This window comes from Rhyacophila brunnea, unplaced genomic scaffold (assembly GCF_057557595.1).
Source record: "Rhyacophila brunnea isolate RB1 unplaced genomic scaffold, BYU_Rbru_1.0 scaffold_1, whole genome shotgun sequence".
NCBI lineage: Eukaryota > Metazoa > Arthropoda > Insecta > Trichoptera > Rhyacophilidae > Rhyacophila > Rhyacophila brunnea.
This window is the reverse complement of record NW_028232751.1, coordinates 14,079,359-14,096,092: the sequence shown is the minus strand read 5'-3', so window position 1 is coordinate 14,096,092 and position 16,734 is coordinate 14,079,359. Positions and strand designations below refer to the sequence as shown.

General features: G+C 34.7%; 1 protein-coding gene across 2 annotated transcripts in view; it reads left to right on the top strand.

Annotated features, from left to right (window-relative positions):
* LOC147079485 (uncharacterized) overlaps window positions 1-16,734 on the top strand; it is a 52,993-nt gene that overhangs the window by 27,032 nt on the left and 9,227 nt on the right. Inside the window, exon 2 of one of the 2 annotated variants that reach the window (XM_085941485.1) lies at window positions 7,398-7,491. The exons of the other annotated variant lie outside the window; for it this stretch is intronic. The gene's annotated coding sequence lies outside the window, so the exon portion shown is untranslated. The remainder of the gene's footprint in view (window positions 1-7,397; window positions 7,492-16,734) is intronic. 2 annotated transcript variants of the gene reach the window in all.

Sequence of the window (16,734 nt, the reverse complement as noted above, 5' to 3'; positions counted from 1 at the left end):
ACGTACACTAGAGTGTGCGTGATTCCTATCCAGATATAATATACCTAAGTATTACGGTCAATCCTCGGTGAGAAAGGACCTTCTCGCTCGCAGTAAAATACCCGCGAGAAATTTTCCCTCGTTGATACCAAGTCGCAATGGTCGACCGGTCAACTGAAGGTCGGACGTACTTGAGAAGCTCTTCCATTTCAATCGCCATATGGGGACACTCCCAGATGATGTCATCGGCATCCTGCAATAATTATACGCCACATACGCAAGTCGGAGATTCCATTAGGCCAAGCTGCACTTGGAGGCAGAACTAAATAAGACTAAATAAGGGATTTCGCAACATCATTGCTTAAAATAATAAGAATATAATATTATAATAGTATCAGTATGGCGGTATTGAATATTAGGTGGCAAGCTCACCAAGGATGTACATAAGAAATAAAATCTAAATGCCTGATAAGGAACTTTTTACTTTTTATCTGGGGCATCGAATGTTTGCTTTAATATTCCGATGCGGCATGTCTAAAAGACTAGATAACACGGACGACACAAACGGACACTAACAAATTCATAACACGCGCAATTGATAACCACTTGTAGATGCGACAACTTGCAATCGGTCTTAGGTGAACACCCTTAATTATATCTGAATGTAAGATGTTTATCGCTAGAATCGAAGTGCGGAGTGTCTGGATATGGGGAATGTTCCCGGAAAAGTGTGGTATTCCGCGGGCGGGGTAAATGTTGAAGTCGGTGGCGCCTGATAAATTTTGTTAACCCTCTCTCCTCCCGCCGCCTTAAACATCCATGTTTTCTGAGTGCGCGTCTAAAGTGCCGTATAACAGTTCATCGTGAACTGTTATATCGGAAATATATGGTCGTATAGTACGAGGGTGGGTCAATAATTCCTTAGAAAAAAGCATTAAAACAGTTTTTATTTTTGTATTTTTTTTTTATTTCTCAACATAATCTCCTTGGAGCTCAATACACTTGGTTAGACGTTTCTCAATTTTTTTTAAACCGTCAGAAAAATAAGTTTTCGGAAGGTCCTCAAAATAAGCATTTGTCCGATCGATGACTTCTTCATTTGAAAAAAAACGTTGTCCACTTAGCCATTTTTTTAAGTTTGGGAAAAGGAAAAAGTCACTGGGGGCTAAATCTGGCGTATACGGTGGGTGGTCGACCAATTCGAACTTCAATTCTTCAATTTTAGCCATTGATCGTAAACATGTGTGAACACGGGCATTGTCCTGATGAAAGAGGATTTTTTTCCTGTTTAAATGAGGCCGTTTTTCTTCAATTTTGTTTTTTAGCTGGTCCAATAAAGATGCATAATAATCCCCTGTTATTGTTTTTCCTTTTTCCAAATAGTCAACGAAAATAATTTCACGTGCATCCCAAAATACAGTAGCCATAACCTTACCAGCTGATTTTACGGTTTTCGCCTTCTTTGGACATGGTTTGCCTTCGCAATCCACTGCTTTGACTGTTCTTTCGTCTCGGGAGTATAGTGGTGTATCCATGTTTCATCTACAGTCAGAAAGCGACGAAAAAATTCATCCGGATTGCGTTGCATGAGCGACAACAGGGCTTTAGAGGCCACCACACTATCGCGTTTATTGTCGACTGTGAGCAAACGCGGCACCCATCTTGCAGAAATATTTTTCATGCCCAATTTGTCATGTAAAATAGAAATGACGCTACCTTTTGAGATCCCTGTAACCTCAATTATCTCACTCAACTTTAATCTTCGGTCACTTAACACCATATCGTGGATTTTATTGATCATTTCTGGTGTAGTCACCTCTACAGGACGTCCTGAGCGTGGTTCATCCTTTGTTGATGTACGACCACGTTTAAATTCATTTAACCAGTTATAAATAGTTGCAAGTGAAGGAGCAGATATGCCGTGAACTAAATCCAACTCATTTTTTATTTCCTTTGCTGTTAACCCTTGTATATTAAAATGTTTAATAACAGCTCTAAACTCAATTTTCTCCATTTTCCATTTTTCCATTTTCCACAAGCAAATATTTTTTAAATGTACGAGAAACACACAACAACCCGACCAATCTGATTGAAACTTCGCAGCATACTGAATCGGTAGTGCCGCTGCATGAAAACAAACCGCTTACAGTACTAGTCGCGCCACCTGTCGGCTTTTCTAAGGACTTATTGACCCACCCTCGTAATCCATATAAAACTCTTCAAAATACGTAATAGAAACCATCGGAATATGTAGATAGGTCAATTAGAAATACAATCATATTAATTATGTAGATATATATTAATTGTTATTAATTGAAATAAAACTTATAGTAGGTACTAATTCCACTTTTATTAAATATTAACCGGACCGGTTTCTTCCGCCTCAGAGGGACATTGTTGACTAGTGAACTTGAAGTGAAAATTGCGTTTTATTTCAATTAATAATATGCATTTCTACCATGAATTGACAGTTAACACCATTAAAGAAATATATATTTATTTACAATTCTGGTAGGTGCTCGTAAGTATCAAGTCACCTATCAAATTAATGTTCTTATTGAATAGAGATGTAATACACATATATCGTGAGTGGCAAAACTGTTTATTGAACCGAAATAAACAGTTATGGTTAGTTAGTTGAGAACTATAACGCATTTGAAAAGGTAAATTACAAACAGAAACATAAAAGTTCACTTACAAAATACATATCTACTGAATTTACTCTTGGTCTCTCATGACAATTTTATTAGTAGTGATTTTATATTTATTTCCCCCTTTCTTTCGTATAAAGATTTGACTTTGAAAAACACTTTCTGAGAGAATATATTATAACCAATAGAAAAAAATCTTTTTTTGAAAAAAGTAAGCCACCCCGGCGGGGAATCGAACCCTGCATCTCCCGGGTTTACGCCCCATCCGTGCATTACCACTATGCTACGCAGTGACATACTAATTGCGACAAATTTTAACTATTGGTCAATTTTAATACCTACACATCAGCGCTCTTCCAAATCAAGCTACTTTGGCAATCGAATTTTGTTTCTTAAATCAAAGTAGATACCTATTACTTCGATTACTAACCGACGTCGTGGATTTCTCCAATATTTTTTTATGATGTAACTTACTTGCACTTGCTTATAATTTATAATTAACTATTTCTTTTATTCAACGAATAATTCACAAGATTTAAGAATGTATCATTCTAATTATTGAAAATACATAATTTTGAAAAACACTTTCTGAGAGAATATATTCAGACTTACCAGTGCAATATGAATGCAGTCATGCGCGCAAACAGAAAAATAGATTGATGGCGGTAAGAGGGGCCGGCCGTCAGTGAAACGGCAAATAATTTTCAACTATAGGCGCGACGAAATTTTGGACTCGCTGGAATTCGGAGAGAGAACGTCGAGCTGGGAACACGTCAATTTGTTTCGTGATGGCGACGGGGGTATTAATTCTTAAATCGTGTAAAGATGACTAAAAACGTTACCCATTTACTTGAAAAAGAAAACATGTCAATGAATATATTATTATTGTTACTAATATAACAATAAACAGAACATTAAATGGACGCATGTTGGATATATATGACAAATTATATTTCGTTCGGCATGCGTCATTTGCACCCACGACCCGCAATCCGCGCCTAGCCTAGCCACGATCTTTTTAGACCATGCCTCAACTGAGGTATAGCCTTAAGAAAATATAGCAGGTGCCACTGACTTCCATATTTATTTCGCCTTCTACTTATAGCTTCTCAGCTCTATAACCGTGTAATTGAACACCTTTCCAGATAATATCCCCATACCCAGACACTCCGCACTTTTAGTCAAGTCGTAAACTGGCCTGCAAATTCACCTGCGAGTTATTACGAGCTGTTATCGAATAGTGTCCGTTTGTGTCGTCCGCACTGTCTTGTGTTTAAGACATGCCGAATCGGAATATTAAAGCAAACATTGGATGCCCCAGATAGTTACACCAATTTATAAGTGCAATGGCTCTTTCAGTTTTCACAAATGTTGCGTATCGTAAAATGCCGAGAGAAGTTGGCCAAATCATCCGGGTCACGATAGGTACTCAGTTACGAGATCTTGGTGAAGAATTAGAAGAAGTAATATTCTAAATAATTTGTAGATAATTTTTCCCCCCCCCCCCCCCAGTTCCTTGTGTGCTCACCTGAATGTAGTGAACGATAGAATAACTATCCACAACACTAACTCGAACAACATATTATTACACACCACAGAACAGATTAATAAATAGAATTCCGATAGGTTATATCCCAAATACACCAATATTGAATAAGCGCCAGTGCATAACAGGAGAACAGTTGTCAGAACGAAATACAAGCGTATTTCTGACACGTGTTTAAGTATCTCAAATTCTTCCACACTCGATCTCGGTTTCCTGTTTCTCCACACCTTATCGTTAGGTATTTCAGTTTCCATTATTTATGCGTTCCCTGTTACACACTAAGCAGTAAGCATATACATATATACTTATATCTCTCTGGGTTTGGGTACTTAGTACCTACTGGTGAGATGCGTGCAACTGCAATTCTAATATCACATAGGATTAATTAATTAGTACGAGGCAAAGGTGTAATAAAAATTTGAAAAAAATCGGTGTGTGTACTTATGTACGCGCGTTAGCGTAACAAAACAAAAACAAAACTTGTGATAACCTAGATTCTCCGACTAGCTCTTAATTATCTTGTTAAATTACACATTCAAGAAAAAGGGCCGCTTATTGGAGCGCTGTTGGTTTATTTCTATACACTTTAACTTATATTACTAAATAATATACTTAATTATTTCTCGTTGTTTATATTTTTAAAGTAGCAACTGTCACTCTGACGTTTAATCGTTTGTTTACGTAAGGAATTGCAAATGGCCGACAATAATAAATTCGTTGCCTAGGCAACAGAACAATTCTACTATCAAACTTGCGTTTGTATACAGCTGACTGATTCGGAGCTAACTTCATACTGTCGCGCACTTTAGAAACGGTGTGCGCGCGCAGCTCTCAAATTCATTATCTACCAAACGCCCCAAAATAAGTATAACATAAAACTTAGCTCTTTCTAAATAGACAGCCTTTTGAACATATTACATCAAAAGCATTTAGATTTCGGTTTTCGCTACAAAAAACTAATGTATTTTTTTTTACCATGTCCGATCGTAATAAAATCGGATGGCCCTCTACGGATGGAGTGGAGGTTTGTATGAACAGATTTTTTGTTTTTCTCGAAATAACTTTTTGACGTGTATTTTATATATTAGAAACAGGTCTGTTAATCAAAAGTGTTAAATTGCCGAACGCGGTATTCGAATTATAGACAGAAATACTTCATTGTGGGTACTTATCTGTCACTGACACAAAGCCTCTCTAAATTTTTGGCATTATAGCGATGGTCAAATAATAATAAAATTTCTGCGTTTTATATAATATAAAGTTGGATTACTTATATACCTATTGTGATTAACTCATGTATAAAATAATGCAATTTGTGTGACCTTTATCACACCCACCTAGATCTAGACGCCAACACATTTGAGATGTTCAGATCTATACCATAATTGGAACCGTTGTTTAGAATTTTATTCTTTTTACCTTCAAAATAATCATCAAATCATATCGCTAGATATATGGATACATGGACAAAGGATTTTTCGCATAATACATTATTGTGATTAGATTAGTGGCGGGGTTCCCAGAAGCGCAGGAGGCATACGAGATGTAACAGCGTTTCGTATAATATAAGATGTTCTTTTTCGACTAATAAGTTCATAATGTATTGTGTTGCGGGACGCGGCAGAAACGCAAGATTTTTCCTCTTCCGCAATTGAGCCCTTTTCCGGAAAAACGGCGTTATAGCGATAACGCTGGTTTTCTGTAAATCAGTTTATATGACATGCAATACATTTGTTTACATACCAGCCAACGGTCATTATTTAATATCGATAATAGATGAAACCATAAAATATATAAAATATACCTACCTACTAAGGCCTGAGACCTACCTAAGTACCTACACCCTTTCAATAATGGGACGTGAGTTTTAAAGAAGCTATCATAATAATATATTACTATATTGATACGAAATATCACAATCCCTAAATCCACCATCAAAAATCCTGCAATCGACATAGTTGGGAAGATAATTATATTATTGTAAATTGTAAATGAGTCAAGGCTAAACCAGGATGGACAGCGAAACAAACAAAAATAAAGATATCGTTATTTGTTTCTGGGCGGACGAAGGACCGAGAGTAGGTACGATAGTCGGTAACCTACCCTCGAGCCTTGACCATCGCGTCTGAATACAGTTTTCCACCTTTTCGCGCCAAAGTGTACGTGAACGTAAACAAATTGTTGATAATAATTAATTATTTTTACTTGTCTTAAAAGCGAAATATACTTACGATATACTTAATTTCCCTGAATCCGTGGTTTTAATAAGTATAAAAAAACCAATACATAAACCGTACATATCAATATATAATAAATAATAACACCATCACAGGATGTATGTGTGTGATGTTTAATGTTGCTGTAAAGTAAGTATTTGTTATAGTATCATTTTTTTAGAATTATTAATGACCATGTTCTTGTTTTTTCGTACACAGTGGTTGTTAGTACAGTACTTTTGAACAATCACAAACACCCAGGCTTTGAGAAAAACACATCAGCGCTCGAAATGGAAAAGTTTATGAACCGGAGCGCTCGACAATTTTCTGAAGATATTTACACAGTTATCAAATTTTATACGCATTTTATAAAAATAAATGTGTTAGATTTTTTATTATGTGGCCTATCTAACTCAGACGGTTAAAATATATTTTCCACGAGACGGAGCGATAGTTTTACCGATTTCACGAACCGGAATGGCGCTCCGGTGCGTTTCGGTCCATTTCGAGCCCTGAAACACATAAATATATGTCTTCACCGGATCGAACCCAGAACTCTCGGGTGGAATAGTTAATTTTACAATCTATCTTATATATTCGAGGGGACTACATTTGAATAATAAAAACACGCATTAAATAGTTTGTAATTATGACGAAATGTTTCAACGAACGCATACATGACCTACCTTCTTTTAAGTATTTTTTTATATGTTTTTAGATTGATTACAACCGTTTTTCTATCGCTAGATGTCTCAACTATACAACATATTGACTTATTATTATTAAGGGTGGTCATGGGGTCGTTTTTAGTATATTTAGATAGTGTTAGAAAAAATGTTTCTATTCCCTGGTTTGGCTCCTCATTTTCGGTATTTAGCGGCACGCATGCCAGTGTCAGTGGAAAACCCGTGACATTCTTGATTAAATTTCGTCCTTCCATTTGGAGGGATCTCTACCTCGTTTTCTCCTACTTTCGACCTGACCAAATATCCCGTGTTTTTCCAGATTGTCATCATCGACCAAAACACTGAGGAGTCCGACGAAGGTAAACCGAGGAGAGTGGTCTCGAATCTGGAGTTCGCTAATTATGGAATCGTCGGTACGTTTGGCAATCTACGAGATTCTCAACATTCGCCTCCAGCACCGTCTTTCCAAAGAGTCTAGCCTCTCTGCCTTTCCTTCAACCCTACTGTTCCAGTATCTGATTAATCCCATCATTAATGATAATGTTTGAAATAAAAGACGAAACTGATATCATATTGGTAGGTACCTACCCACTAGCGCGTATTATTTATTGAATTTTATTTCCAGTGTCTTTTTAAACATTCGCAGATGCTACAATTAATACCACCCGCTATTTTCTTCCATAAAAGACTGTACAACTCAGAGTAATAATATAAAGAGAGTGGGTATTGTTCGAGGAAATAAAGCCGTATTTCTTGCGTATAACGCACAGTAGAACGTCAATTTTATTATTATCAACTTAGCTATGAAATGTTATACCATCATGTTGCTTCTCAGTACGGTTACCAAATTTATACACAACATAGTTAACCATATTTTCTACTAAATTAACTAAAAATAATTATCACTAACTATATATTTAACACGAAAAAAAATTCAGCAACACGTGTTCGCAGTTTTTAAATGAAGTCATCCAAATTAATATTTACCGGCGACGTGTATAAAACATATTTAATTCTGCCGTATAAATTCTATCGTACTCTACACAAATATTGCGGAGATATAAGCATGCCGAATGCTTTCTCACTCGCACTTATGGTAGTTTTTGTTTAGGCCTTACTCAGTTTGACTCCTCTAAATCTCGGCAAAAGTTCCTACCTAAAATGAAGCTGTAAGTTGATAGCACAACAGCCCATTAAAGCATATTTTTTTCATTGGTCCTATAATCCGATCTGGAATACCGTCTCCTGAAAAAGGTTATTTTACATTTTTTTTATGAGAAATTTACATTATCCACTTGCTCAACCTGTTCGGTACATGGTCTGGTTTCAAACACACATGAAAAAACAAACAAATTTACTAAATGCAGAATTGAAAACTTTTTTCTAATAGATATGTATGGTACGGAGGTATTTCTAAATTTATAAACATATTATGACTCGCGCGCATTCCAGGTACATGTGGCCTCATTGAGCCGTCCATATACACTCGCGCTATGTCTGTCGCGCTGTCGCACCTGTCCTGTCTGTGACCTCGTTGAGGTATCCACATGCACTTGCGGCGAGAAACGCGCACTGTGGATAAGATCTTAAGCTATCGGGTTTTTTGATGGTCCATTGACTATCACGGTTTTTCGTTACGCATAATCCGACTTCACTCTGCCAGTGAAATTGGTGTACCACGCGTAAAAAAATATTAATTTAAAATGTCTGTAAATATCTTGGTTTATTTCTACACAGTGGTGATCTGTATGAGACTAATTAATATGACAGTTTTCCATGGGAAAAATCCCAATCTTAATCCTCTATTCTTTTTCATTGTTGTTCATACGGTGAACATGATTTTATCCAGTGCAGTCTCCAAATTTTAATTAATTAAACTGCGCTGTCATCTTCGTACATATATTAGAACTTGAGCAATAATTATTATTGTATATAATTATTTATCTTCTTTACCAATTGCGCTCCGTCTAATAACAAAAAATCGATCAAGTATAGCAGAACAACACACACCAAGAAGTATGTTTCGTGACCTAAAATATTTTAGAAACGCCGGTTAATATTTTTATATACGTTTATAACCGGTTTGCACAGCGAATACAATTTTGTATTAGACTTGATCGAGTCTATTTTGTTCCATCTCTTACCTTATATTACTGTTTTCTGTTGCGACTCTCAATCTGTTTTATTTCCCTGATATATTATTATTCAACATATAAAAATAGCTAACATATGCTGGGTATTTTAAAATTTATTTTTTTACATGCGCAATGCGATTTATTAAACTTATTCATGTATGTAACAACAGTAACAACCATTCACTTTAAATGTAGGGGGACTAAGGGGGTTGGTGAACTGCTATTGAAATAATACAAACTATTGTAGGTATAAGATATTTATATAATATAAGAAGATGTAATAATGGGGAGTGTAATATAATGTTTTTTTGGCCGTATTAAATTATTAAATGTGTTATAATTAATGAATACAAATATATAAACAATAAAATATATTTTTCGCTCTAACTTTGTTCGTTGCAGGGTTTTAGTTTATTATTTATTACATACTTGTTTATCAATGAAATATAGTTTTAATCGACACTAGTGATTTTTCATAGCGCCTATTACCTAATGCATTTTTGATTTTTCTTGGAAATAAAGCGCTTTTCACTTGAAATCCTTTGTACTATGTGTATTTAATCCTACTAAAGGCGATGTATTATTTTCTAGTATTTTTTGGAGTAATTTGAAATTTCAATTAAAATTGATTAGCATAATAATATTAATAATACCCCACCTCATGGCATTCGTTTTGCATTTAAAAACATCATTTTCCTCTAGTTATGTAGTGTAAATGGTATTTTTTTATTAAGTAAACTGTTTTTAATTGTCTTGCAATTGCGTTACTAGTGGATGGGGTTTTTGTGATTAGTCATTTAAATAATCGTTTCATTGTACCCATAAAACACTGAAACACTACCTACTGCGAAACGTTTTCTCATGTCAATGCAGCCTGGCAAATAAATCTCAAAGCATGATTGTAAAGTTTGCTGCAGATAAATTTTCGTCGTGAAATGACTTGCAGTTAACCTTTTTGCATTTTCAATTTCGTAGATGTAGGCTTCGTGTCTATAGAAGAAGGCGTTCTTAAACGTTTTCAAAACAAAAACAGAAAATCAGTTCAAAGTGAGTCAATTAGTTTTGCGTTGGCTGTGTTGTATCAGTGGCGCACCCAGGGGGGAGCAAGGGGCCCTGGCACCCCCCAAAAATGAAAATTATCAGAATGATTTTGAACACTGAAATTGAAAGCCAATAAAATATACCTTTGGGATTAGACAAATAAATACACGGCAAAAAAATGATTTGTAATAATTCTCCAGCATCTTTTTTACAAAAATTTCTTAGATTTTAATTTCTAACACAAAAATTTCGAAACACTAATGTCAGGTTTTTTTAGAAACCCAATCCCTAATGGAACTGTCAAAAAATTCTCGGTGTCCACCCGAATTACGGAGTGGTGTAGGTCATGGCTGGGGAGGGCTGACAGGGCTCTAGCCTGGGGGCCCCGGCTTGTCGGGTTGACCAGATAAGTGAGATAGACACACATCATAAATTAGCTTTAATAGTAAAAAAAGTCGCCTGCCGCGCTATTATACTTCATAGCCATGAACATTTTCAATTACTTATATAATTGTGCAATATATTTTTTGATTATTATGTGTCGATACTCGACAGCACCATTATTAAAGTAGATGTATTAAAACCGCAAATAATTCACTGTATAAGTACCCTTAATTTGAACTAAAACATAATTTGAAAAACGTTAATGTAGTGTTTCACACTGCCTTTAATCTTAGCGGTAGGTAGGGGGGTCCCCAAATATCCTAGCCCGAGGGCCCGTTTCAGGATGTGGGGACCATGGTGTAGGTACACCGAGTGCAATAGACAAAAGACCGATAAACGAGAAATTAGGCTGTGAAGAAGAAAAAGAGCCTATAGGACTAATTTACAATCTCCTCCTTGGCCCCCCCCCAATATTAAATCCTGGGTGCGCTACTGTGTTGTATTGTTTGTGAGATGGCCCATCTTGACGTTTTGCTTTGCATATTGTATTTACTTTGTGATTGTTCACCTAAATATTTTGTATAATGATGGTGCATTGGATATACGACTTATTTTAGCCTTGTGAAATACCAATGCAATGCAGTTTTATGCAGCCATAAAAAATAAATCTTGTGATGAAAATTTTGCATTGTTTGCGATTTTACGTAGATTGTTTATCCAAATACTTAATGATTTCCCATCCCATTAATTTATAATAAATTCCAGTTTCAGGGTTTATTTTCGAAAATATTTATACATTATTAATACTTTATGCATTTTACTGATGATTGGCAAAAAAAGTGCAAACAAATGTTTCCGGTTTTTGACAGATGCTGGCAATTAATAGAAGTGTGTAGTTTCGTACACATATGATTCTGCAATATTGGATAGGCTACTTATCGACTTTTATGATTTTATAGATTCGAAAATTTCCGAATTCAAGATATTTGATTTCAGATTGGTTTATTATCGCGATTTTCGTTTATAATGTCTCTATAAATAAGATTCAGCTTGGCTATAAATTTGTAATCTAAACAATAATGTTTAGTAATATTTTCAGTTTCACACTCATAGTATTTCACATTCATATTTATTTCATAAATAAGTTCACTTCGAAATAAAAATGGTACGATGCTGCTACCAATGTGTAAACAGCACCAAACGGTGAATTTTTGTGGATGTAATGGAGTCTGTGGGGTCTATTCTGGAATGATCTCACCCCAAATGCGTCACTTTTGCTTAATAACAGACCCGTTAAGCCAAAAATGAGCCTCGTCGCTGAAAACAATATTTTGTGGTAAAACAACGTCTATACTCTATAAGTTGGATAATTTGGTGGTGTTGTTCAAGCGTGGCTCTATTCTATTCATGATAATTTACCAGGGCATATTGATCATAAATATATAAAAGCCAGCGTAGTATCCATAGCTCGGTTTGACAGTAAACCTTTTCGTAAGTTTCATCAAGCAAAAAAAAAAAAATGTTTTATATTGTGGTTTTAAATAAATTCGTAATCAACACACATATTTGATGAGGTACTATTTTTTCATGTGTATTATTAAAACGCCGTATTTAATATTTAATATAATATAGGTATTGTCATCGCATTATCACGTATGAATCAAATTATGAGTCTATATGCCAGTGATTCCCAACCGAGCGACGAGAATTCGCTAAATTTTGCCACGTCTTTTACATTTCGTAAAAACGTTTCAATACCTAACCAATTATTATGATTTTAAAATCACAATGAAGCATTTTGAAAGTTTGGGTGGGTTAAGAATTCATGGTATGGTTTTTATTTAAAATAATTAAAATAAACACAAATTGATGAAAAATAATAATATTATAGATATACCTATGTAACAAGTAAGTGGTTGTTAAGTGAAAATGTTTCTTTTTCTACCTTTGCCGAACCCAACTGGGGGTTCGTCGAGATTTTACAAAAATACGGGTTCCTCCATTAAAAAAAGTTTTTGAATCATTGCTGTACAACCCACGTACACGGGAAGCGGATGAATAAGCCGCAGAATGGCAGATTTGTGGAATTATGATGATATTTATGTACTAATTTATTAATACGTATAATATTATGTCCACACATGTACATAATATATTTTATTATTTTGACGTTAATTTTAGGTTAGTGACCAGTGGTGTAGTGAGGTCGGCGCTCCCACACTTTTTTCTAGACGATTTGGAAATTTTGCGTAACATAAATTGTATAAAATTGTAAAATTAAAAACGTATTCCGCTGGATTTAAAACAGGTTAATTAATTAAGTGGTCTAAAAGTATACCGTGTAGTCTGCCGAATGTGAAAGAAGATTTATTTGTATGAATTTAATAATAACCGACAATAGATCCAGATTATTAATAAAACATGTCTCCAATTTAATGTTCATAAACCTATATGGTCCACCTATTGAAAACCGGAAACCCAAGACTTATGTACAAACATGGTTTAGAAATCATCGGTCAGACACACAAACCCGTTGATGCAGAGTTTTAGAATTAGCAGACGTTGAAATGTGGAAGGACTTATAAGAAAACTAAAATATTTTAATATTTTGTTTTATAATCGTGTTTAATTTCATTATTATTGTCTTATAAAGATATGGGCATGCATGTTATTTGGTAAAATATAGATACATATTATTATGTACTCAGGTACTACGTGGTTTCTCTCAATCTAATTTTCATATCCAAATCATTTTCCCGGTGAGGTGACTGGCTTCTACCTTCTCCTGATCCTTGCTCAACATTGTTAAAAATCCAGTTTAAAATTTATCACCATTGGAAATTAAAAATTTCTTTCAATATTACTGACAGAAAGAAGCTTCTTTCCTTAGATAAATTTAGTGAGTAGGCCTAGCTAGATAGATAAAAAATACACCAAATAATAATTAAAATAAAAAAAAAACACCAAAAATATTATAAAATAATATTATATATCGATACCATAGTTCAATAGGGAAACAATTCAAAAAATATTGTTTCAAGGTAATGGCGTTTGATTTTTTTTTTTGCAGAAATTCTCATTTTAATTTGAGCCTTGATTTTGAGGAAAATGTTTTTATTTTTAGTTTAGGTTCAGCATGCACAATGACATTTTATAATTTAATAATAAATTAATCTACAATTTTCAGTATATAACTGAATTAATGATAAATCTCAGAAAGGGTTTTACAAATTTATGACATACCTACTAAAGAAATTTTTGACTCTTTTTTTAACTGAATTGTTAACTCAAAACCCTGAAATTTTGACTTGTTTTCTTATTGAAATGGGGTATCGGTATATGAGTTATATTGTAATTTTTAGGGGTATTTTTTGTAAGCTCTATTGCACATGCATTATTATATTATTTTAGTTTGATAAATATTTATTTTATCGTAATTATAATAAAATGAAACTATGTATTGGGTAAATGTAGCGGGTAGAGGTGGTATTAAAATATTATAGTTAATCAGCGCACCCAGACTGTTTTATTTAGCACTACACCACTGTTAGTGACAAATACTTCACCACGTAATTTAAACAATAATTGACCGCAGGACAATTGTGCAGATAGATTCACAAGTTTACTCAAACAACTATTAGGGTAGGTGCATATTCACTGCGACATTCTTAAAAAAATCACTACCTACATTACAACAGTCGTGTTTTAATGAGGTAATAACTTTGTTTCGCCACAAATAACGTTTACTATTACGGATTGATTGGTCTCCTTTATAATTTTGAATAATTCGATTTAAAGAATGACTTGTGAATTTGTTTTATTATCCATTCCCGAATACAGCATCTTTAAAATAAATAATTAATATTATATAATTTAGTTTTTCTTCTGAGCTCAAGTTAATGTCAGCGAACCCTTTGCCACTGACTGGATATGTCCAATTTTGATCTCCATCAACCATAATATTGTGAATTTTGTGATGTCACGAGTTTTATTACGTCACCTTTCTAAATATTATGTGGACATAGGAATGCGAAATAAATTTTGATAAGGAAGATATTATTACGTCGTCGTCTTAGAAATTAGAATAGTGACGTAATGGCCCATAATAACAGCGACGAAAACAAATGCCCCTCCATAGTGAGTACCTACCTGTCTCATTTGAATAATTCACTTGACCAGCTGTGAGTAGGTGTCTTGGGAAGTGTTTCTCAACCTTTTTACACCTGCGGACCACTGAAAATATGAGAAACGTTTTGCAGACCGCTAATACAAATAAAAAAATATTATTTATATAGTAACGTATAATGACGTCTGATCTCAGTTGATTTCGTCACGTAAAACCATCAATTTATTTTGAGAACAATAACACAAGGCACAAATACTTGCAGGTGCAAGGGTTTTCTTAAGAAAAAAAATTCTTAGATTTTAATTTCTAACACAAAAATTTCGAAACACTAATGTCGGGTTTTTTTAGAAACTCAATCTCTAGTGAAAATGTCAAAAAATTCTCGGTGTCCACCCGAATTCCAGAGTGGTGTACTCCGAGTGCAATAGACAAAAGTCCGATAAACGAGAAATTAGGCTGTGTTCTGTTGGGTAGGTTTGTGCAGTGGCGCACCCAGGGGGGGGAGGGGGGCAGGGGGCCCTAGAAAAATAAAATCACGGCAAAAAAATGATTTGTAATTCTCCAGCACCCTTTTTAGAAAAAATACTTAGATTTTAATTTCTAACACAAAAATTTCGAAACACTAATGGAACTGTCAAAAGATTCTCAGTGTCCACCCGGATTCCGGAGTGGTGTAGGTCATGGCTGGGAAGGGCTAACAGGGCTCTAGCCTGGGGGCCCGGGCTGTGGGGGGCCCGGCGTGTCAGGTTGACCAGATAAGTGAGATGAACACACATCATAAATTAGCTTTAATAGTAAAAAAAGTCGCCTGCGGCGCTATTATACTTCATGGCTTTGAAGATTTTCAATTATATAATTGTGCAATATATTATTTGATTATTATGTGTCGATACTCGACAGCTCCATTATTAAAGTAGATGTATTAAAAATCGCCAATAATTCACTGTATGAGTACCTACCCTTGATTTGAACTAAAACACAATTTGAAAAACGTTAATTTAGTGTTTCACACTGCCTTTAATCTTAGCGGTAGGTAGGGGGGCCGCCAAATATCCTAGCCTGAGTGCCCGTTTCAGGATGTGGGGACCATGGTGTTGGTACACCGAGTGCAATAGAAAAAAGTCCGATAAACGAGAAATTAGGCTCTGAAGAAGAAAAAGAGCCTATGGGACTAATTTACATTCTCCTCCTTGGGCCCCCCCAATATTAAATCCTGGGTGCGCCACTGGTACAACACTATATAATATAAATTTTATTAAAAACTATCGTACATAGATTTAGGGCTGTGCTCCAATGTTTTGCATACTCTTGTGATGAGATAGCTACACCACTAAATATAGTGCCTAGCTGGTATAGAATTATTATTGATCTGTAATCTTCACTCATATTTGTATCAAAATAACTAGCATCGCACTTTGGAGAAGTAAGAATAATTCTGCCCAATAATTTTATATAATAATTGTCAAAAATAACAATGTAAAATATTAAAATATTCATTATGTAGTGATATCTATACTATTATTTATTTATTTAATTGCCTTTGGCGTTGTGGGTCCCAGGTTCGAATCCTGGGTCTGGCAATTACTAATATTGTTTTTCAATTTGTGTATGAATCAGAGTATGGACCTACTAGGATGAGCAAATGGCTGACATCGATTTCTCGTAAAAAAACAAAATCTGTTAATACAAACCTTCACTATGTGGAGGCCAATATGATCCTATTAGGATCGGACATGGTTGGAAAAGAAAACATCTGGCATTCTTCTCATATAATAGTGAATGGTTTTAATTTTTATTATTATAATTTTATTATAACTATTTTTCATGATAAAGGTAAAATAATCGTTTAATGAGTCTTCGCCACTGGTCTATAGTCAATGTTTCTTAAAATTTGCAAATGTGATGAACACTTCATCTCATATAATATTATGCATATATCTAGAGAATTTGGGAACACTTAGTGTAAAGTA